General features: G+C 48.4%; 1 protein-coding gene across 1 annotated transcript in view; it reads left to right on the top strand.

Annotated features, from left to right (window-relative positions):
• The window catches only part of LOC135549493 (regulating synaptic membrane exocytosis protein 3-like), a 132,250-nt gene that overhangs the window by 934 nt on the left and 105,976 nt on the right, over window positions 1-25,340 (top strand). The window lies entirely within an intron of this gene.

Raw genomic sequence — 25,340 nt, 5'->3', positions numbered from 1 at the left:
GTCTCCAGTCAGTTCTGCCAGCAGATATTCAGATGACTACCTCTAGGCGTATTTTTATTTAGCTAGGCAAGTCTGCTAAGAACAAATTCTTATTTACAAAGACAGTTTACCTGTGGAACAGTGGGTTAACTGCCCTGTTCAGGGCGCAGAACGACAGATTTATACCATGTCTGCTCGGCGATTGCATCTAGCAACCTTTCAGTTACTGACCTAATGCTCTAACCACTAGGCTATCGGCCGCCCCTTATAGAGACATTACTTTGTGTTGTTGAAGCAATGTCTAATTAATGTCATCCAGCAGAATATAGACCATAATAAGGTGAGACAATCAGACCGATAGACATCCAATAAGGTGAGACAATCAGACCGATAGACATCCAATAAGGTGAGACAATCAGACTGGTAGACATCCAATAAGGTGAGACAATCAGACTGATAGACATCCAATAAGGTGAGACAATCAGACCGATAGACATCCAATAAGGTGAGACAATCAGACCGATAGACATCCAATAAGGTGAGACAATCAGACTGATAGACATCCAATAAGGTGAGACAATCAGCCCGATAGACATCCAATAAGGTGAGACAATCAGACTGATAGACAACCAATAAGGTGAGACAATCAGACCGATAGACAACCAATAAGGTGAGACAATCAGACCGATAGACATCCAATAAGGTGAGACAATCAGCCCGATAGACATCCAATAAGGTGAGACAATCAGACCGATAGACATCCAATAAGGTGAGACAATCAGACTGGTAGACATCCAATAAGGTGAGACAATTAGACCGATAGACATCCAATAAGGTGAGACAATTAGACCGATAGACATCCAATAAGGTGAGACAATCAGACTGATAGACATCCAATAAGGTGAGACAATCAGACTGGTAGACATCCAATAAGGTGAGACAATCAGACCGATAGACATCCAATAAGGTGAGACAATTAGACCGATAGACATCCAATAAGGTGAGACAATCAGACTGATAGACATCCAATAAGGTGAGACAATCAGACTGGTAGACATCCAATAAGGTGAGACAATCAGCCCGATAGACATCCAATAAGGTGAGACAATCAGCCCGATAGACATCCAATAAGGTGAGACAATCAGACCGATAGACAACCAATAAGGTGAGACAATCAGCCCGATAGACATCCAATAAGGTGAGACAATCAGCCCGATAGACATCCAATAAGGTGAGACAATCAGACCGATAGACATCCAATAAGGTGAGACAATCAGACCGATAGACATCCAATAAGATGAAGTAGAGATCAGTCCTGATGGGAATACCTGATGCTTTGTGGGGAGATTGAAGTGGGGTCAAAGGCAAGATTTTCCAGGACAACTCGGCTGAGAGATATAGGTGTGTGGTTTGTGTGTGTGTGTGTGTGTGTGTGTGTGTGTGCTGGGCTTTACGCGGAAATTGAAAACATTTCAGAGCACAAAAATACATTTCGAGCACAATGAAAGTATTTGAGAAAGTGATTGTTTTTTTTAAAGATAAGAAATTACAAACAAAATCATGAAACAGTCTGTATGACTTCTCAGCAGTCAGGTCCAAATACCAATGTTTCCTGCTCTATATTTTTGTTGCACACACAAAAACCCATCTGTTAAAAAATGTATTTAGGATATGTAGTGACTCTAGCAAGCCAGGGAACTGAAAGCAACTTTCTAGATAATGTTTTTTGTTTGTTTGTTGCTAGCAAGATAGCCAATCTAAACAAGCAGGCTAAACTCATTTAGAGTAATTCGATGTTGTCACGGTCAGATTATCATGTGTGACTGTGACAAAACAAAGGGTCAATAATGTCGAATGCCTTTCGCTCCTTGCCGGGCTAAATAAACGTGTAAAAGGTGAATACCAACAACAAAGTGGTAGAAATGTGTCTGTTTTGAAAGAGGAGATTTATAAACACTGCACCCAGTTCAGTTTACAGGCAACATACCGTAAATCCTATTGGAAAGCAGTATAGCAGTGTTCACAGCCCCTGCAGGCACTGTTGCTGCACCAAGTGTGATATGGGATTCCTATTTCCTATTACCAGAGAATGAAACAAAACAGCAGAAATGCATTGATAATAGTCATGGTAGTCATTTTTTTTTTTTTTTTTGCTATACATTTTACTCGCACATGTTCTCGTACTTGATTTTTGCTGTTTGCACACATCTCTTTTTTTGGTAGCAAATGCGAGTAAAACGGCAGTGTGTGTGTGTGCGTGTGTGTGTGTGCGTGTGCGTGTGTGTGTGTGTGTGTGTGTGTGAGAGATTGAACATCTGACATACTCTCACACCTCAGCGTGTGTTTTGGCTTCAATCATTGGCAGAGGAGACTGGCATCAGAGTCCTGAGGCAGGATGAGACCACTGTTACTAACAAACCCAGAACAGAGGATGAGACCACTGTTACTAACAAACCCAGAACAGAGGATGAGACCACTGTTACTAACAAACCCAGAACAGAGGATGAGACCACTGTTACTAACAAACCCAGAACAGAGGATGAGACCACTGTTACTAACAAACCCAGAACAGAGGATGAGACCACTGTTACTAACAAACCCAGAACAGAGGATGAGACCACTGTTACTAACAAACCCAGAACAGAGGATGAGACCACTGTTACTAACAAACCCAGAACAGAGCATGAGACCACTGTTACTAACAAACCCAGAACAGAGGATGAGACCACTGTTACTAACAAACCCAGAACAGAGGATGAGACCACTGTTACTAACAAACCCAGAACAGAGGATGAGACCACTGTTACTAACAAACCCAGAACAGAGGATGAGACCACTGTTACTAACAAACCCAGAACAGAGGATGAGACCACTGTTACTAACAAACCCAGAACAGAGGATGAGACCACTGTTACTAACAAACCCAGAACAGAGGATGAGACCACTGTTACTAACAAACCCAGAACAGAGGATGAGACCACTGTTACTAACAAACCCAGAACAGAGGATGAGACCACTGTTACTAACAAACCCAGAACAGAGGATGAGACCACTGTTACTAACAAACCCAGAACAGAGGATGAGACCACTGTTACTAACAAACCCAGAACAGAGGATGAGACCACTGTTACTAACAAACCCAGTAAAAATGACCAAAGGCATACGTTGTGTAGGCTACACACACACACACACACACACACACACACACACACACACACGTCACATGACACCAAGATGAGAGCATTACATCTTACATCTGAATTGTGGGTGATCTCTGGAGAAACAAGGAATGGAACAAGACAGAATATAATGAAGCCTGGTTTACTGAAATATTCACCACACTGATTTGGGAGGTGTGTGTGTGTGTGTGTGTGTGTGTGTGTGTGTGTGTGTGTGTGTGTGTGTGTGTGTGTGTGTGTGTGTGTGTGTGTGTTGGAGAGAGATTTGACAGATAGAATCAGAGGAGTTTCTCAAAGGCCAGCCTAGTACACTCTGTAGCATTGAGGATAGACACACACACACACACACACACACACACACACACACACACACACACACACACACACACACACACACACACACACACACACACACAATGGCCATACATACTCCAGGTCCTGCTTCTCTTTGAACTGAAACTCCAACGTGAACAACACAGAGGCAGAGCAGATATTATCATAGTAATCAGATATTAAACAGATCTGTGTGTGTGTCTGTGTCTGTGTCTGTGTGTGTGTGTGTGTGTGTATGGTCTGAGGAGTGATGAGAGGAGTCTTGAGGACAATAGCTGAGATGCTGGTCGGCAGGATCAAAGAGACCCATCATGATGGGGTGACCATGAGAGCTGTCGTGTCCACTTCACATCTCAACACACACACACACACGCACACACACACACTTTGCAACAAGATATCACAGCCTGACTTCATGTCCCGACGTCCTTGGACAAACGTCTATTTTTGCCGATTTAAACTGGCTTCATCTCCCGTCGTTCTGTGGCTAGGGTTAAGTTTAGGCATTAATTATGACTGGGAATGCTACATATGTTGTGGAGGGCTGGGGAGGGCTGGGGAGGGCTGGGGGAGGGCTGGGGGAGTGCTGGGGGAGGGCTGGGGGAGGGCTGGAGGAGGGATGGGGGGCTGGGGGAGGGATGGGGGAGGGCTGGGGGAGGGCTGGGGGAGGGATGGGGGGAGGGCTGGGGGAGGGCTGGGGAGGGCTGGGGGGGAGGGCTGGGGGAGGGCTGGGGGAGGGCTGGGGGAGGGCTGGGGGAGGGCTGGGGGAGGGGTATAAGCCAGAGTCTATGACTTGGTAGACTCCAGGTTCAATCCAGGGAGCTTGTTTTTCTAATGGCCGGTTTTGATGGCATCGCACAGCGTCCTGTGGACCTGCACAAACTTAGAATTTAGTCTCGGATCTGGAGTGATCCCTCTGTGCACACGCACGTACGCACGCTCTCTGTTCATGTATCCTCAGCCGATGAACCATATAGGCCAACCTGAAGTAATAATGAAGTGAAGAGTAGCTCAGGATAAAACTTTGATATATTCATAGAGATAGGTTGTTGAAATGGAGGGTTTGGAGACACAGACGGAGACATAGACGGAGACACAGACAGGGACGGAGACACAGACAGGGACGGAGACACAGACAGGGACGGAGACACAGACGGAGACACAGACAGGGACGGAGACACAGACGGAGACACAGACGGAGATACAGACAGGGACGGAGACACAGACAGGGACGGAGACACAGACAGGGACGGAGACACAGACAGGGACGGAGACACAGACGGAGACACAGACAGGGACGGAGACACAGACAGGGACGGAGACACAGACGGAGACACAGACAGGGACAGAGACACAGACGGAGACACAGACAGGGACGGAGACATAGACAGGGACGGAGACACAGACAGGGACGGAGACATAGACAGGGACGGAGACACAGACGGAGACACAGACAGGGACGGAGACATAGACAGGGACGGAGACACGGACGGAGACATAGACAGGGACGGAGACATAGACAGGGACGGAGACACAGACAGGGACGGAGACACAGACAGGGACGGAGACACAGACAGGGACGGAGACATAGACAGGGACGGAGACATAGACAGGGACGGAGACACAGACGGAGACACAGACAGGGACGGAGACACAGACAGGGACGGAGACATAGACAGGGACGGAGACACAGACGGAGACACAGACGGAGACACAGACAGGGATGGAGACACAGACGGAGACACAGACGGAGATACAGACAGGGACGGAGACACAGACAGGGACGGAGACACAGACAGGGACGGAGACACAGACAGGGACGGAGACACAGACGGAGACACAGACAGGGACGGAGACACAGACAGGGACGGAGACACAGACGGAGACACAGACAGGGACAGAGACACAGACGGAGACACAGACACAGACAGGGACGGAGACATAGACAGGGACGGAGACACAGACAGGGACGGAGACATAGACAGGGACGGAGACACAGACGGAGACACAGACAGGGACGGAGACATAGACAGGGACGGAGACACGGACGGAGACATAGACAGGGACGGAGACATAGACAGGGACGGAGACACAGACAGGGACGGAGACACAGACAGGGACGGAGACATAGACAGGGACGGAGACACAGACGGAGACACAGACAGGGACGGAGACACAGACAGGGACGGAGACATAGACAGGGACGGAGACACAGACGGAGACACAGACGGAGACACAGACGGAGACATAGACAGGGACAGAGACACAGACAGAGATGGAGACACAGACAGGGACGGAGACACAGACAGGGACGGAGACACAGACAGGGACGGAGACACAGACAGAGACGGAGACACAGACAGAGGCACAGACGGAGACACAGACAGGGACAGAGACACAGACAGGGACAGAGACACAGACAGAGACGGAGACACAGACAGAAGCACAGACGGAGACACAGACAGGGACAGAGACACAGACAGAGACGGAGACACAGACAGGGACGGAGACACAGACAGAGACGGAGACACAGACAGGGACGGAGACACAGACGGAGACATAGACAGGGACGGAGACACAGACAGGGACGGAGACACAGACAGGGACGGAGACACAGACAGAGACATAGACAGGGACGGAGACACAGACAGGGACGGACACACAGACGGAGACATAGACAGGGACGGAGACACAGACAGGGACAGAGACACAGACAGGGGCGGAGACATAGACAGGGACAGTGACATAGACAGGGACGGAGACACAGACGGAGACACAGACAGGGACGGAGACACAGACGGAGACACAGACAGGGACGGAGACATAGACAGGGACGGAGACACAGACAGGGACGGAGACATAGACAGGGACGGAGACACAGACGGAGACACAGACAGGGACGGAGACATAGACAGGGACGGAGACACGGACGGAGACATAGACAGGGACGGAGACACAGACAGGGACGGAGACACAGACAGGGACGGAGACACAGACGGAGACACAGACAGGGACGGAGACACAGACGGAGACACAGACAGGGACGGAGACATAGACAGGGACGGAGACACAGACGGAGACACAGACAGGGACGGAGACACAGACGGAGACACAGACAGGGACGGAGACACAGACGGAGACACAGACAGGGACGGAGACATAGACAGGGACGGAGACACAGACGGAGACACAGACGGAGACACAGACAGGGACGGAGACACAGACAGGGACGGGGACACAGACAGGGACGGGGACACAGACAGGGACAGAGACACAGACAGGGACGGAGACACAGACAGGGACGGAGACACAGACAGGGACGGAGACACAGACAGGGACGGAGACACAGACGGAGACACAGACGGAGACACAGACGGAGACACAGACAGGGACGGAGACACAGACAGGGACGGAGACACAGACAGGGACGGAGACACAGACAGGGACGGAGACACAGACAGAGACGGAGACACAGAAAGGGACAGAGACACAGACAGAGACGAGAACACAGACAGAGGCACAGACGGAGACACAGACAGGGACAGAGACACAGACAGAGACGGAGACACAGACAGGGACGGAGACACAGACAGAGACGGAGACACAGACAGGGACGGAGACACAGACGGAGACATAGACAGGGACGGAGACACAGACAGGGACGGAGACACAGACAGGGACGGAGACACAGACAGAGACATAGACAGGGACGGAGACACAGACAGGGACGGACACACAGACGGAGACATAGACAGGGACGGAGACACAGACGGAGACACAGACAGGGACGGACACACAGACGGAGACATAGACAGGGACGGAGACACAGACAGGGACAGAGACACAGACAGGGACGGAGACACAGACAGGGACGGAGACATAGACAGGGACGGAGACACAGACGGAGACACAGACAGGGACGGAAACACAGACGGAGACACAGACAGGGACGGAGACATAGACAGGGACGGAGACACAGACAGGGACGGAGACATAGACAGGGACGGAGACACAGACGGAGACACAGACAGGGACGGAGACATAGACAGGGACGGAGACACGGACGGAGACATAGACAGGGACGGAGACATAGACAGGGACGGAGACACAGACAGGGACGGAGACACAGACGGAGACACAGACAGGGACGGAGACACAGACAGGGACGGAGACACAGACAGGGACGGAGACACAGACAGGGACGGAGACATAGACAGGGACGGAGACATAGACAGGGACGGAGACACAGACAGGGACGGAGACATAGACAGGGACGGAGACATAGACAGGGACGGAGACACAGACGAAGTCACAGACAGGGACGGAGACATAGACAGGGACGGAGACATAGACAGGGACGGAGACACAGACGAAGACACAGACAGGGACGGAGACATAGACAGGGACGGAGACACGGACGGAGACATAGACAGGGACGGAGACATAGACAGGGACGGAGACACAGACAGGGACGGAGACACAGACGAAGACATAGACAGGGACGGAGACACAGACAGGGACGGAGACACAGACAGGGACGGAGACACAGACAGGGACGGAGACACAGACAGGGACGGAGACACAGACAGGGACGGAGACACAGACGGAGGCACAGACAGGGACGGAGACACGGACGGAGATATAGACAGGGACGGAGACACAGACAGGGACGGAGACACAGACAGGGACGGAGAAATAGACAGGGACGGAGAAATAGACAGGGACGGAGACACAGACAGGGACGGAGACACAGACGGAGACATAGACAGGGACGGAGACACGGACGGAGATATAGACAGGGACGGAGACACAGACAGGGACGGAGACACAGACAGGGACGGAGAAATAGACAGGGACGGAGACACAGACAGGGACGGAGACACAGACGGAGACATAGACAGGGACGGAGACTCAGACAGGGACAGAGACACAGACAGGGACGGAGACACAGACGGAGACACAGACAGAGGCACAGACGGAGACACATACAGGGACGGAGACACAGACAGGGACGGAGACACAGACAGAGACACAGACAGGGACGGAGACACAGACAGGGACGGAGACACAGACGGAGACACAGAGAGAGGCACAGACGGAGACACAGACGGAGACACAGACAGGGACGGAGACACAGACAGGGACGGAGACACAAACAGGGACGGAGACAAAGACAAGGACAGAGACACAGACAGGGACGGAGACATAGACGGAAACACAGACAGGGACGGAGACACAGACAGGGACGGAGACACAGACAGGGACGGAGACACAGACGGAGACACAGACGGAGACACAGACAGGGACGGAGACACAGACAGGGACGGAGACACAGACAGGGACGGAGACACAGACGGAGACGGAGACACAGACGGAGACACAGACGGGGACGGAGACACAGACAGGGACGGAGACACAGACAGGGACGGAGACACAGACAGGGACGGAGACACAGACAGGGACGGAGACACAGACAGGGACGGAGACATAGACAGGGACGGAGACACAGACAGGGACGGAGACATAGACAGGGAAGGAGACACAGACGGAGACACAGACAGGGACGGAGACATAGACAGGGACGGAGACACGGACGGAGACATAGACAGGGACGGAGACACAGACAGGGACGGAGACACAGACAGGGACGGAGACACAGACAGGGACGGAGACATAGACAGGGACGGAGACACAGACGGAGACACAGACGGAGACACAGACAGGGACGGAGACACAGACGGAGACACAGACAGGGACGGAGACACAGACAGGGACGGAGACACAGACGGAGACACAGACAGGGACGGAGACACAGACGGAGACACAGACGGAGACACAGACAGGGACGGAGACACAGACGGAGACACAGACAGGGACGGAGACACAGACGGAGACACAGACAGGGACGGAGACATAGACAGGGACGGAGACACAGACGGAGACACAGACAGGGACGGAGACACAGACAGGGACGGGGACACAGACAGGGACAGAGACACAGACAGGGACGGAGACACAGACAGGGACGGAGACACAGACAGGGACGGAGACACAGACAGGGACGGAGACACAGACAGAGACGGAGACACAGACAGGGACAGAGACACAGACAGAGACGGAGACACAGACGAAGACACAGACAGGGACAGAGACACAGACAGAGACGGAGACACAGACAGGGACGTAGACACAGACAGGGACGGAGACACAGACAGAGACGGAGACACAGACAGGGACGGAGACACAGACAGGGACGGAGACACAGACAGGGACGGAGACACAGACAGAGACATAGACAGGGACGGAGACACAGACAGGGACGGACACACAGACGGAGACATAGACAGGGACGGAGACACAGACGGAGACACAGACAGGGACGGAAACACAGACGGAGACACAGACAGGGACGGAGACATAGACAGGGACGGAGACACAGACAGGGACGGAGACATAGACAGGGACGGAGACACAGACGGAGACACAGACAGGGACGGAGACATAGACAGGGACGGAGACACGGACGGAGACATAGACAGGGACGGAGACATAGACAGGGACGGAGACACAGACAGGGACGGAGACACAGACGGAGACATAAACAGGGACGGAGACACAGACAGGGACGGAGACACAGACAGGAACGGAGACACAGACAGGGACGGAGACACAGACAGGGACGGAGACATAGACAGGGACGGAGACACAGACGGAGACACAGACAGGGACGGAGACATAGACGGGGACGGAGACACAGACAGGGACGGAGACATAGACAGGGACGGAGACATAGACAGGGACGGAGACACAGACGGATACACAGACAGGGACGGAGACATAGACAGGGACGGAGACACGGACGGAGACATAGACAGGGACGGAGACATAGACAGGGACGGAGACACAGACAGGGACGGAGACACAGACGAAGACATAGACAGGGACGGAGACACAGACAGGGACGGAGACACAGACAGGGACGGAGACACAGACAGGGACGGAGACACAGACAGGGACGGGGACACAGACAGGGACAGAGACACAGACAGGGACGGAGACACAGACAGGGACGGAGACACAGACAGGGACGGAGACACAGACAGGGACGGAGACACAGACAGGGACGGAGACACAGACAGAGACGGAGACACAGACAGGGACAGAGACACAGACAGAGACGGAGACACAGACGAAGACACAGACAGGGACAGAGACACAGACAGAGACGGAGACACAGACAGGGACGTAGACACAGACAGGGACGGAGACACAGACAGAGACGGAGACACAGACAGGGACGGAGACACAGACAGGGACGGAGACACAGACAGGGACGGAGACACAGACAGAGACATAGACAGGGACGGAGACACAGACAGGGACGGACACACAGACGGAGACATAGACAGGGACGGAGACACAGACGGAGACACAGACAGGGACGGAAACACAGACGGAGACACAGACAGGGACGGAGACATAGACAGGGACGGAGACACAGACAGGGACGGAGACATAGACAGGGACGGAGACACAGACGGAGACACAGACAGGGACGGAGACATAGACAGGGACGGAGACACGGACGGAGACATAGACAGGGACGGAGACATAGACAGGGACGGAGACACAGACAGGGACGGAGACACAGACGGAGACATAAACAGGGACGGAGACACAGACAGGGACGGAGACACAGACAGGAACGGAGACACAGACAGGGACGGAGACACAGACAGGGACGGAGACATAGACAGGGACGGAGACACAGACGGAGACACAGACAGGGACGGAGACATAGACGGGGACGGAGACACAGACAGGGACGGAGACATAGACAGGGACGGAGACATAGACAGGGACGGAGACACAGACGGATACACAGACAGGGACGGAGACATAGACAGGGACGGAGACACGGACGGAGACATAGACAGGGACGGAGACATAGACAGGGACGGAGACACAGACAGGGACGGAGACACAGACGAAGACATAGACAGGGACGGAGACACAGACAGGGACGGAGACACAGACAGGGACGGAGACAGGGATGGAGACACAGACAGGGACACGGACGGAGATATAGACAGGGACGGAGACACAGACAGGGACGGAGACACAGACAGGGACGGAGAAATAGACAGGGACGGAGAAATAGACAGGGACAGAGACACAGACAGGGACGGAGACACAGACGGAGACACAGACAGAGGCACAGACGGAGACACATACAGGGACGGAGACACAGACAGGGACGGAGACACAGACAGGGACGGAGACACAGACAGGGACGGAGACACAGACGGAGACACAGACAGAGGCACAGACGGAGACACAGACGGAGACACAGACAGGGACAGAGACACAGACAGGGACGGAGACACAAACAGGGACGGAGACAAAGACAAGGACAGAGACACAGACAGGGACGGAGACACAGACGGAGACACAGACAGGGACGGAGACACAGACAGGGACGGAGACACAGACAGGGACGGAGACACAGACAGGGACGGAGACACAGACGGAGACACAGACAGGGACGGAGACACAGACAGGGACGGAGACACAGACAGGGACGGAGACACAGACGGAGACACAGACAGGGACGGAGACACAGACGGAGACACAGACAGGGACGGAAACACAGACGGAGACACAGACAGGGACGGAGACATAGACAGGGACGGAGACACAGACAGGGACGGAGACATAGACAGGGACGGAGACACAGACGGAGACACAGACAGGGACGGAGACATAGACAGGGACGGAGACACGGACGGAGACATAGACAGGGACGGAGACATAGACAGGGACGGAGACACAGACAGGGACGGAGACACAGACGGAGACATAAACAGGGACGGAGACACAGACAGGGACGGAGACACAGACAGGAACGGAGACACAGACAGGGACGGAGACACAGACAGGGACGGAGACACAGACAGGGACGGAGACATAGACAGGGACGGAGACACAGACGGAGACACAGACAGGGACGGAGACATAGACAGGGACGGAGACACAGACAGGGACGGAGACATAGACAGGGACGGAGACATAGACAGGGACGGAGACACAGACGGAGACACAGACAGGGACGGAGACATAGACAGGGACGGAGACACGGACGGAGACATAGACAGGGACGGAGACATAGACAGGGACGGAGACACAGACAGGGACGGAGACACAGACGAAGACATAGACAGGGACGGAGACACAGACAGGGACGGAGACACAGACAGGGACGGAGACACAGACAGGGACACGGACGGAGATATAGACAGGGACGGAGACACAGACAGGGACGGAGACACAGACAGGGACGGAGAAATAGACAGGGACGGAGAAATAGACAGGGACAGAGACACAGACAGGGACGGAGACACAGACGGAGACACAGACAGAGGCACAGACGGAGACACATACAGGGACGGAGACACAGACAGGGACGGAGACACAGACAGGGACGGAGACACAGACAGGGACGGAGACACAGACGGAGACACAGACAGAGGCACAGACGGAGACACAGACGGAGACACAGACAGGGACAGAGACACAGACAGGGACGGAGACACAAACAGGGACGGAGACAAAGACAAGGACAGAGACACAGACAGGGACGGAGACACAGACGGAGACACAGACAGGGACGGAGACACAGACAGGGACGGAGACACAGACAGGGACGGAGACACAGACAGGGACGGAGACACAGACGGAGACACAGACGGAGACACAGACAGGGACGGAGACACAGACAGGGACGGAGACACAGACAGGGACGGAGACACAGACGGAGACGGAGACACAGACGGAGAGACACAGACGGAGACACAGACAGGGACACAGACAGGGACGGAGACACAGACAGGGACGGAGACACAGACAGGGATGGAGACACAGACAGGGACGGAGACACAGACGGAGACACAGACAGGGACGGAGACACAGACAGAGACACAGACAGAGACACAGACAGGGACGGAGACACAGACGGAGACACAGACAGGGACGGAGACACAGACAGGGATGGAGACACAGACAGGGACGGAGACACAGACGGAGACACAGACGGAGACACAGACTGAGACACTGACACAGATGGACACTGAGACACAGACGGACACAGAGACAGACATAGAGACACAGAGACATACACAGAGACCGAGACACAGAGACCGAGACACAGAGACAGAAACAGAGACACAGAGAAGGACACAGAGACACCAAGACACAGAGACACAGACACACACACAGAGAGAGAGAGAGACATAGATGTAAAAATTGACATGAGTAAGAGAGAGGGAGAGATTGGTAGAGTTTGAGTTATGTAATGGTATTGCTCTAATATGTCTGCTGCAGACAGACGAGGGAAATGTAAATGAAAGTGCTGAAAATGTGTTTTCTCACTATTTATTTTTTTAAAGATGAAGAACAAGCTATAGGGTGTTTTGGCGCAGGTACAGCCAACCAGCGCTCGCTATCGCTATGGAGCAACAGCAAAAAGAGTCATGGGTATAATATCGTCCAAAATAGTATGGAACTGGAACCAATTCTCTCCCAACACTACAATTGTGGCTGTTTTCCTATTTTCATATTCACATCCGAAGAACATGATCCAACGGCATCCACAGAGCCAATATGATCCTCAATCTAGGGCAAATATGGCCTATTCTATCAGCCTCTGTTAGCCTGTTGTATTAAATCAGCCTCTGTTAGCCTGTTGTATTAAATCAGCCTCTGTTAGCCTGTTATATTCTATCAGCCTCTGTTAGCCTGTTATATTAAATCAGCCTCTGTTAGCCTGTTGTATTAAATCAGCCTCTGTTAGCCTGTTGTATTAAATCAGCCTCTGTTAGCCTGTTGTATTAAATCAGCCTCTGTTAGCCTGTTGTATTATATCAGCCTCTGTTAGCCTGTTGTATTAAATCAGCCTCTGTTAGCCTGTTATATAATATCAACCTCTGTTAGCCTGTTGTATTAAATCAGCCTCTGTTAGCCTGTTATATTCTATCAGCCTCTGTTAGCCTGTTATATTATATCAGCCTCTGTTAGCGTGTTATATTAAATCAGCCTCTGTTAGCGTGTTGTATTAAATCAGCCTCTGTTAGCCTGTTGTATTAAATAAGTCTCTGTTAGCCTGTTAGCCTGTTGTATTAAATCAGCCTCTGTTAGCCTGTTATATTCTATCAGCCTCTGTTAGCCTGTTATATTATATCAGCCTCTGTTAGCGTGTTATATTAAATCAGCCTCTGTTAGCGTGTTGTATTAAATCAGCCTCTGTTAGCCTGTTGTATTAAATCAGACTCTGTTAGCCTGTTAGCCTGTTGTATTAAATAAGCCTCTGTTAGCCTGTTAGCCTGTTGTATTAAATGTAAATGTAAATGTTAGCCTGTTGTATTAAATAAGCCTCTGTTAGCCTGTTAGCCTGTTATATTATATCAACCTCTGTTAGCCTGTTGTATTAAATCAGCCTCTGTTAGCCTGTTATATTCTATCAGCCTCTGTTAGCCTGTTGTATTAAATCAGCCTCTGTTAGCCTGTTGTATTAAATCAGCCTCTGTTAGCCTGTTATATTCTATCAGCCTCTGTTAGCCTGTTGTATTAAATTAGCCTCTGTTAGCCTGTTAGCCTGTTGTATTAAATAAGCCTCTGTTAGCCTGTTGTATTAAATCAGCCTCTGTTAGCGTGTTGTATTAAATCAGCCTCTGTTAGCCTGTTAGCCTGTTGTATTAAATAAGCCTCTGTTAGCCTGTTATATTCGAATCAGCCTCTGTTAGCCTGTTATATTCTATCAGCCTCTGTTAGCCTGTTGTATTAAATCAGCCTCTGTTAGCCTGTTAGCCTGTTGTATTAAATCAGCCTCTGTTAGCGTGTTGTATTAAATCAGCCTCTGTTAGCCTGTTAGCCTGTTGTATTAAATAAGCCTCTGTTAGCCTGTTGTATTAAATCAGCCTCTGTTAGCCTGTTAGCGTTTTGTATTAAATCAGCCTCTGTTAGCCTGTTAGCCTGTTGTATTAAATAAGCCTCTGTTAGCCTGTTGTATTAAATCAGCCTCTGTTAGCCTGTTAGCCTGTTATATTAAATCAGCCTCTGTTAGGCTGTTATATTCTATCAGCCTCTGTTAGCCTGTTATATTATATCAGCCTCTGTTAGCCTGTTATATTAAATCAGCCTCTGTTAGGCTGTTATATTCTATCAGCCTCTGTTAGCCTGTTATATTATATCAACCTCTGTTAGCCTGTTATATTATATCAACTTCTGTTAGCCTGTTATATTATATCAACCTCTGTTAGCCTGTTATATTAAATCAGCCTCTGTTAGCCTGTTATATAATATCAACCTCTGTTAGCCTGTTATATTATATCAGCCTCTGTTAGCCTGTTATATTATATCAGGCTCTGTTAGCCTGTTATATTAAATCAGCCTCTGTTAGCCTGTTATATAATATCAACCTCTGTTAGCCTGTTATATTAAATCAGCCTCTGTTAGCCTGTTATATTATATCAACCTCTGTTAGCCTGTTATATTAAATCAGCCTCTGTTAGCCTGTTATATTAAATCAGCCTCTGTTAGCCTGTTATATAATATCAGCCTCTGTTAGCCTGTTGTATTAAATCAGCCTCTGTTAGCCTGTTAGCCTGTTGTATTAAATAAGCCTCTGTTAGCCTGTTATATTCGAATCAGCCTCTGTTAGCCTGTTATATTCTATCAGCCTCTGTTAGCCTGTTGTATTAAATCAGCCTCTGTTAGCCTGTTAGCCTGTTGTATTAAATCAGCCTCTGTTAGCGTGTTGTATTAAATCAGCCTCTGTTAGCCTGTTAGCCTGTTGTATTAAATAAGCCTCTGTTAGCCTGTTGTATTAAATCAGCCTCTGTTAGCCTGTTAGCGTTTTGTATTAAATCAGCCTCTGTTAGCCTGTTAGCCTGTTGTATTAAATAAGCCTCTGTTAGCCTGTTGTATTAAATCAGCCTCTGTTAGCCTGTTAGCCTGTTATATTAAATCAGCCTCTGTTAGGCTGTTATATTCTATCAGCCTCTGTTAGCCTGTTATATTATATCAGCCTCTGTTAGCCTGTTATATTAAATCAGCCTCTGTTAGGCTGTTATATTCTATCAGCCTCTGTTAGCCTGTTATATTATATCAACCTCTGTTAGCCTGTTATATTATATCAACTTCTGTTAGCCTGTTATATTATATCAACCTCTGTTAGCCTGTTATATTAAATCAGCCTCTGTTAGCCTGTTATATAATATCAACCTCTGTTAGCCTGTTATATTATATCAGCCTCTGTTAGCCTGTTATATTATATCAGGCTCTGTTAGCCTGTTATATTAAATCAGCCTCTGTTAGCCTGTTATATAATATCAACCTCTGTTAGCCTGTTATATTAAATCAGCCTCTGTTAGCCTGTTATATTATATCAACCTCTGTTAGCCTGTTATATTAAATCAGCCTCTGTTAGCCTGTTATATTAAATCAGCCTCTGTTAGCCTGTTATATAATATCAGCCTCTGTTAGCCTGTTATATTACATCTGCCTCTGTTAGCCTGTTAGCCTGTTATATTCTCTCCGGACCTCTGGCAGTCTCTATGGGGGTGCCACAGCGTTCATTTCTTGGACCGACTCTCTTCTCTGTTTACATCAATGAGGTCGCAACATCACTACTCTGGATGGCTATGACTTAGAATACGTGGACAACTACAAATACCTAGGTGTCTGGTTAGACTGTAAACTCTCCTTCCAGACCCACATCAAACATCTCCAATCCAAAGTTAAATCTAGAATTGACTTCCTATTTCGCAACAAAGCATCTTTCACTCATGCTGCCAAACATACCCTTGTAAAACTGACCATCCTACCAATCCTCGACTTCGGCGATGCCATTTACAAAATAGCCTCCAATACCCTACTCAACAAATTGAATGCAGTCTATCACAGTGCCATATCACAGTGTCACCAAAGCCCCATATACTACCCACATTGCGACCTGTATTCTCGTTGGCTGGCCCTCGCTTCATACTCATCGCCAAACCCACTGGCTCCATGTCATCTACAAGACCCTGCTAGGTAAAGTCCCCCCTTATCTCAGCTCGCTGGTCACCATAGCATCTCCCACCTGTAGCACACGCTCCAGCAGGCATATCTCTCTAGTCACCCCCAAAACCAATTATTTCTTTGGTCGCCTCTCCTTCCAGTTCTCTGCTGCCAATGACTGGAACGAACTACAACAATCTCTGAAACTGGAAACACTTATCTCCCTCACCAGCTTTAAGCACCAACTGTCAGAGCAGCTCACAGATTACTGCACCTGTACATAGCCCACCTATAATTTAGCCCAAACAACTACCTCTTTCCCTACTGTTTTTATTTTATTTTATTTATTTATTTTGCTCCTTTGCACTCCATTATTTGTATTTCTACTTTGCACATTATTCCATTGCAAATCTACCACGCCAGTGTTTTACTTGCTATATTGTATTTACTTTGCCACCATGGCCATTTTTTGCCTTTACCTCCCTTATCTCACCTCATTTGCTCACATTGTATATAGACTTGTTTATACTGTATTATTGACTGTATGTTTGTTTTGCTCCATGTGTAACTCTGTGTCGTTGTATGTGTCGAACTGCTTTGCTTTATCTTGGCCAGGTCACAATTGTAAATGAGAACTTGTTCTCAACTGGTCCTACCTGGTTAAATAAAGGTGAAATAAATAAATAAAATAAGTAATTCTCTGTTAGAATGTTACACGCTAATAGAGGCTAATATAATATAACAGGCTTCATGATTCCATATGTGTTATTGCATAGTTTTGATATCTTCACTATTATTCTACAATGTAGAAAATAGTAAAAAATAAAGAAAAACCCTGGAAGCGAGAAGGTGTGTCCAACCGTTTGACTATTACTGACTATTACATGACCTTTCAAAAGTCTGGGGTCACTCAGAAATGTCCTTGTTTTTGAAAGAAAAGCAACATTTTTTGTCCATTAAAATAACATAAATTTGATCAGAATTACAGTGTATACATTGTTTATGTCGTAAATTACTATTGTAGCTAGAAACGGCAGATTTTTTATGCTATATCTGAATAGGCATACAGAGGCCAATTATCAGCAACCATTACTCCTGTGTTCCAATGGCACGTTGTGTTAGCTAATCTAAGTTTATCATTTTAAAAGGCTGGTTGATCATTAGAAAACACTTTTGCATCTATGTTAGCATAGCTGCAAACCTGTGCTGATTAAAGACGCAATAAAACTGTTCGACTAAACTTGTGGGTTCGACTACGGGCTCCAAATCGCCAGAAACAAAGACCTTTCTTTTGAAACTCGTCAGTCTATTCTTGTTCTGAGAAATGAAGGCTTTTCCATGCGAGAAATTGCCAAGAAACTGAAGATCTCGTACAACACTGTGTACTACTCCCTTCACAGAACAGCGCAAATTGGCTCTAACCAGAATAGAAAGAGGAGTGGGATGCCCCGGTGCACAACTGAGCAAGAGGACAAGTACATTAGAGTGTCTAGTTTGAGAAACAGACGCCTCACAAGTCCTCAACTGGCAGCTTCATTAAATAGTACCCGCAAAACACCAGTCTCAACGTCAACAGTGAAGAGGCAACTCTGGGACACTGGCCTTCTAGGCAGAGTTCCTCTGTCCAGTGTCTGTGTTCTTTTGCCCATCTTAATCTTTTCTTTTTATTGGCCAGTCTGAGATATGGCTTTTTCTTTGCAACTCTGCCTAGAAGGCCAGCATCCCAGAGTCGCCTCTTCACTGTTGACATTGAGACTGGTGTTTTGCAGGTACTATTTAATGAAGCTGCCAGTTGAGGACTTGTGAGGCCCTTTCCTGTTTCAGCATGATAATTCCCCCGTACACAAAACGAAGTCCATGCAGAAATGGTTTGTTGAGATCATTGTGGAAGAACTTGCACAGAGCCCTGACCTCAACCCCATCGAACACCTTTGGGATGAATCGGAACGCCGACTGCGAGCCAGGCCTAATCGCCCAACATCAGTGCCCGACCTCACAAATGCTCTTGTAGCTGAATGGCTGCAAGTCCCCGCAGAAATGTTCCAACATCTAGTGGAAAACCTTCCCAGGAGAGTGGAGGCTGTTATAGCAGCAATGTCCCAACATCTAGTGGAAAACCTTCCCAGGAGAGTGGAGGCTGTTATAGCAGCAATGTCCCAACATCTAGTGGAAAACCTTCCCAGGAGAGTGGAGGCTGTTATAGCAGCAATGTCCCAACATCTAGTGGAAAACCTTCCCAGGAGAGTGGAGGCCGTTATAGCAGCAATGTTCCAACATCTAGTGGAAAGCCTTCCCAGAAGAGTGGAGGCTGTTATCGCAGCAATGTTCCAACATCTAGTGGAAAACCTTCCCAGGAGAGTGGAGGCCGTTACAGCAGCAATGTCCCAACATCTAGTGGAAAACCTTCCCAGAAGAATGGAGGCTGTTATAGCATCAATGTTCCAACATCTAGTGGAAAGCCTTCCCAGAAGAGTGGAGGCTGTTATCGCAGCAATGTTCCAACATCTAGTGGAAAACCTTCCCAGGAGAGTGGAGGCTGTTATAGCAGCAATGTTCCAACATCTAGTGGAAAGCCTTCCCAGAAGAATGGAGGCCATTATAGCAGCAAAGGAGGAGGTCCACATCTACATTAATGCCCAATATTTTTGGAATGAGATATTTGACAAGCTTTTGTCCACATCCTTTTGGCCATGTAGTGTGCGTGTGTGTATTTCTCTATTCTATAAGCCTCTCCTAGTCGTCATATCTGTCCTTTTGTTACCCATCTCCCAAGATACAATTCAAATGGTCACATATTCATCTGTCACTGACTGAGGTTAGACTGTAGAAAAACACATTACCTGGCCCTATTCAAGTCTCTATGGCTGAGGTTAGACTGTAGAAAAACACATTACCTGGCCCTATTCAAGTCTCTATGACTGAGGTTAAACTGTATTAAAACAACACATTACCTGGCCCTATTCAAGTCTCTATGGCTGAGGTTAGACTGTAAAAACAACACATTACCTGGCCCTATTCAAGTCTCTATGACTGAGGTTAGACTGTATTAAAACAACACATTACCTGACCCTATTCAAGTCTCTATGGGTACATTCTACCCCTTTGGCTAGATGGGGGTTAGACGTCTTGTCTAGATTCTAGATTAGAAGTCTCCATGGGCTCATTCTAGCCTCAAGACAGATTCTTACTCTCTCAGTTGGGATTGTGGTGATACAGTGGGGGTGTGGGGTGCTGACGAGGACCTAACTGCATCCCAGGTGGGGTGCGTGGGCAGAGAAGGGGCGGACAATGTTAGGTTCACACACACACACACACACACACACACGCCCCCCAAGGCTACTCTGGTCAGAGCAGAAAGCAGTGCAGGCATGAGTCAGGCCAACTCCCAGTCTCATCTATCAACGTGTGTGTGTCGGTCTGTCTGTCTGTGTTTGGCATCCATCAACGGCCCTCTTCATCCACTTTCCCTCTACATCCTTATTCTTTTTGCTTTATATTATTTCCTCACATCCCTCGCTCCGTCCTCGCTCCGTCCTCGCTCCGTCCTCCCAGTCCTCCCTCCGTCCTCCCTCAGTCCTCCCCCCGTCCTCCCTCAGTCCTCCCTCAGTCCTCCCTCAGTCCTCCCTCAGTCCTCCCTCCGTCCTCGCTCCGCCTGTCCGGCGCTGCTGCCGGAGTCTGAAGAGCCCCTCTGTCCCGAGCTGCCCCTCTGTCCCGAGCTGCCCCTCTGTCCAGTGGGGTCATTTAGTAGGGTCGCCGTAGTTAGGAGGCCAAGGAAGCGGACAAGGTGGCGGACTAAGACTATGGTGAAGTGGGGGCCACGTCCAGCACCAGAGCCGCCACCGCGGACAGATGCCCACCCAGACCCTCCCCAATAGGTTCAGGTTTTGCGGCCGGAGTCCTCATCTTGGGGGGGGGGGGGGGTGTAATGTCACACCCTGACCATAGTTTGCTTTGTATGTTTCTATGTTTTGGTTGGTCAGGGTGTGATATGAGTGGGCATTCTATGTTGTGTCCTGGTTTGTCTGTTTCTGTGTTTGGCCTGATATGGTTCTCAATCAGAGGCAGGTGTTAGTCATTGTCTCTGATTGGGAACCATATTTAGGTAGCCTGTTTGGTGTTGGGTTTTGTGTGGTGATTGTCCTTTTGTCCTTATGTCTGTTGTGTGTTAGTTTGCACCAGTATTTGGCTGTTTCAGTTTTCGTGTATTGTTTATTGTTTTTTCATATTGATTCGTGTTTACTTCAGTTTTATTAAACATGGATCGTAATAGACACACCGCATTTTGGTCCGACTCTCTTTGTCTTCTCTCCTCTTCTCTGGTTTTCTCTCCTCTACTTAGCCTCTTGTTATTTAGTCTTCTCTCCTCTTCTCTGGTTTTCTCTCCTCTACTTAGCCTCTTGTTATTTAGTCTTCTCTCCTCTTTACTAATCTGCTCTCCCTTTCTTTTGTCTTGTCTCCTCTTAACTAGTCTTCTCTCCCCTTCTTTAGTCTTCTCTCCTCTTCTTTAGTCTTCTCTCCTCTTCTTTAGTCTTCTCTCCTCTTAACTAGTCTTCTCTCCCTTTATTTAATCTTGTCCCCTCTTAACCAGTCTTCTGTCCTCTTAACTAGTCTTCTCTCCCCTTCTTTAGTCTTCTCTCCTCTTCTTTAGTCTTCTCTCCTCTTAACTAGTCTTCTCTCCCTTTATTTAATCTTGTCTCCTCTTAACTAGTCTTCTCTCCTCTTAACTAGTCTTCTCTCCTCTTAACTAGTCTTCTCTCCCTTTATTTAATCTTGTCTCCTCTTAACTAGTCTTCTCTCCCTTTATTCAATCTTGTATCCTCTTAACTAGTCTTCTCTCCCTTTATTCAATCTTGTATCCTCTTAACTAGTCTTCTCTCCCTTTATTCAATCTTGTATCCTCTTAACTAGTCTTCTCTCCCTTTATTTAATATTGTCTCCTCTTAACTAGTCTTCTCTCCCTTTATTTAATCTTGTCTCCTCTTAACTAGTCTTGTCTCCCCTTCTTTTGTCTTCTCTCATCTTCTCTGGTTTTCTCCTCTACTTACCCTCCTCTTCTTTAGTCTTCATTCCTCTTAACTCGTCTTATCTCCTCTTAACTAGTCTTCTCTCTTCTTCTCTAGTCTCCTCGCCTCTTAACTAGTCTCCTCTCCTCTTAACTAGTCTTTTCTCCTCTTACATTGTCTTCTCTTATCTTCTTTAGTCTTATCTCCTCTTCTCTAGTCTCCTCTTCCATTGTCTTCTCTTCTTTAGTCTTCTCTTCTCTAGTCTCCTCTTCCATAGTCTTATTTTCTCTAGTCTTCTCTTCTCTAGTCTCTTCTCCTCTTCTCTAGTCTCCTTTCCTCTTCTCTAGTCTCGTCTCCTCTTCTCTAGTCTCATCTCCAGTCCATCAGATTTATGCCTATTGAACACAACCTACTCAATTTGCTGGAACACGCACCATGACCAATGGCATTTATGGCTGCTGTCACCAGGCGAGTCAGAGAGAGGGACTCCGTGACACACCTCATTAATGATCTGATTGGATTAAAACATTTGATTGATCTAATGGGAGAGGCAAAACAACCAAATCTGAGTAACTGTCATTTCATGGGATTTAGTGTGTGTGTGTGTGTTTTTGTGTGAATGTGTGTCTGTACATGTGTGTGTAATGATATCTGATGTCTGTAATAATGATATATATGAAATTAACAGAAGAAATACATTCATGTTTCCTATTCATTTGTCTCGTCTCGGAGTAGAGAATGTGAAATAAGTAAATGCTTGATTAGTGTGCCAGCAATAACAGGTTAGGATTATGAGAGGCTAAACTGATCCTAGTCCCTCTAATGGTTAAGGTTAGGATTAGGAGAGGCTAAACTGATCCTAGTCCCTCTAATGGTTAAGGTTAGGATTAGGTGAGGCTAAACTGATCCTAGTCCTTCTAATGGTCAATTAGGTTAGGATTAGGAGAGGCTAAACTGATCCTAGTCCCTCTAATGGTTAAGGTTAGGATTAGGTGAGGCTAAACTGATCCTAGTCCTTCTAATGGTCAATTAGGTTAGGATTAGGGGAGGCTAAACGGAGCCTAGTCCCTCTAATGGTTAAGGTTAGGATTAGGGGAGGCTAAACGGAGCCTAGTCCCTGTAATGGTCAAGGTTAGGATTAGGGGAGGCTAAACGGAGCCTAGTCGCTCTAATGGTCAAGGTTAGGATTAGGGGAGGCTAAACGGAGCCTAGTCCCTCTAATGGTCAAGGTTAGGATTAGGGGAGGCTAAACGGAGCCTAGTCCCTCTAATGGTCAAGGTTAGGATTAGGAGAGGCTAAACTGATCCTAGTCCCTCTAATGGTTAAGGTTAGGATTAGGTGAGGCTAAACTGATCCTAGTCCTTCTAATGGTCAATTAGGTTAGGATTATGAGAGGCTAAACTGATCCTAGTCCCTCTAATGGTTAAGGTTAGGATTAGGTGAGGCTAAACTGATCCTAGTCCTTCTAATGGTCAATTAGGTTAGGATTAGGGGAGGCTAAACGGAGCCTAGTCCCTCTAATGGTTAAGGTTAGGATTAGGGGAGGCTAAACGGAGCCTAGTCCCTGTAATGGTCAAGGTTAGGATTAGGGGAGGCTAAACGGAGCCTAGTCGCTCTAATGGTCAAGGTTAGGATTAGGGGAGGCTAAACGGAGCCTAGTCCCTCTAATGGTCAAGGTTAGGATTAGGGGAGGCTAAACGGAGCCTAGTCCCTCTAATGGTCAAGGTTAGGATTAGGAGAGGCCAAACGGAGCCTAGTCCCTCTAATGGTCAAGGTTAGGATTAGGAGAGGCTAAACGGAGCCTAGTCCCTCTAATGGTTAAAGTTAGGATTAGGGGAGGCCGAATTATCTTTTTGTTTTCTTATGATTTGTTTGGGTCTAATTATGTTGCTGTCCTGGGGCTCTGTGGGGTGTGTTTGTGTTTGTGAACAGAGCCCCAGGACCAGCTTGCTTAGGGGACTCTTCTCCAGGTTTATTTCTCTGTAGGTGATAGCTTTGTTATGGAAGGTTTGGGAATCGCTTCCTTTTAGGTGGTTATAGAATTTAACAGCTCTTTTCTGGATTTTGATAGTTAGTGGGTATCGGTCTAATTCTGCTCTGCATGCATTATTTGGTGTTTTACATTGTATAGGGGGGATATTATTGCAGGATTCTGCGTGCAGAGTCTCAAGTTGGTGTTCGTCCCATTTTGTGAATTCTTGGTTGTTGAGCGGACCCCATCCCTCACAACCATAAAGGGCAATGGGCTCTATGACTGATTCAAGTTTTTTTTTCTCGCTCTGTCGCTCTCTGTCTGTCTGTCTGTCTGTCTGTCTGTCTGTGGCTGTCAGTCTGTCTTTTTGCCTCAGATACATGTATCTAGTATTATAGGGCTCAGATACATGTATCTAGTATTATAGGGCTCAGATACATGTATCTAGTATTATAGGGCTCAGATACATGTATCTAGTTTTATAGGGCTCAGATACATTTATCTAGTTTTATAGGGCTCAGATACATGTATCTAGTTTTATAGGGCTCAGATACATGTATCTAGTATTATAGGGCTCAGATACATGTATCTAGTATTATAGGGCTCAGATACATTTATCTAGTTTTATAGGGCTCAGATCCATGTATCTAGTATTATAGGGCTCAGATACATGTATCTAGTTTTATAGGGCTCAGATCCAACTGGTTCTCTCACTTCATGTGGTCCTGCTGGCACTTACAGTGTGTGTTCTATTTGGCATTGTCTTTCCCTATGTCCTGGCATTAAAACTGCTTGTCTGTAAACGTAGCCTTCTGCTCT

This window comes from Oncorhynchus masou, chromosome 12, assembly GCF_036934945.1.
Source record: "Oncorhynchus masou masou isolate Uvic2021 chromosome 12, UVic_Omas_1.1, whole genome shotgun sequence".
Classification (NCBI taxonomy): domain Eukaryota; kingdom Metazoa; phylum Chordata; class Actinopteri; order Salmoniformes; family Salmonidae; genus Oncorhynchus; species Oncorhynchus masou.
Note: the sequence above shows the minus strand (reverse complement) of the source record. Positions and strands in the feature narration are given on the sequence as shown.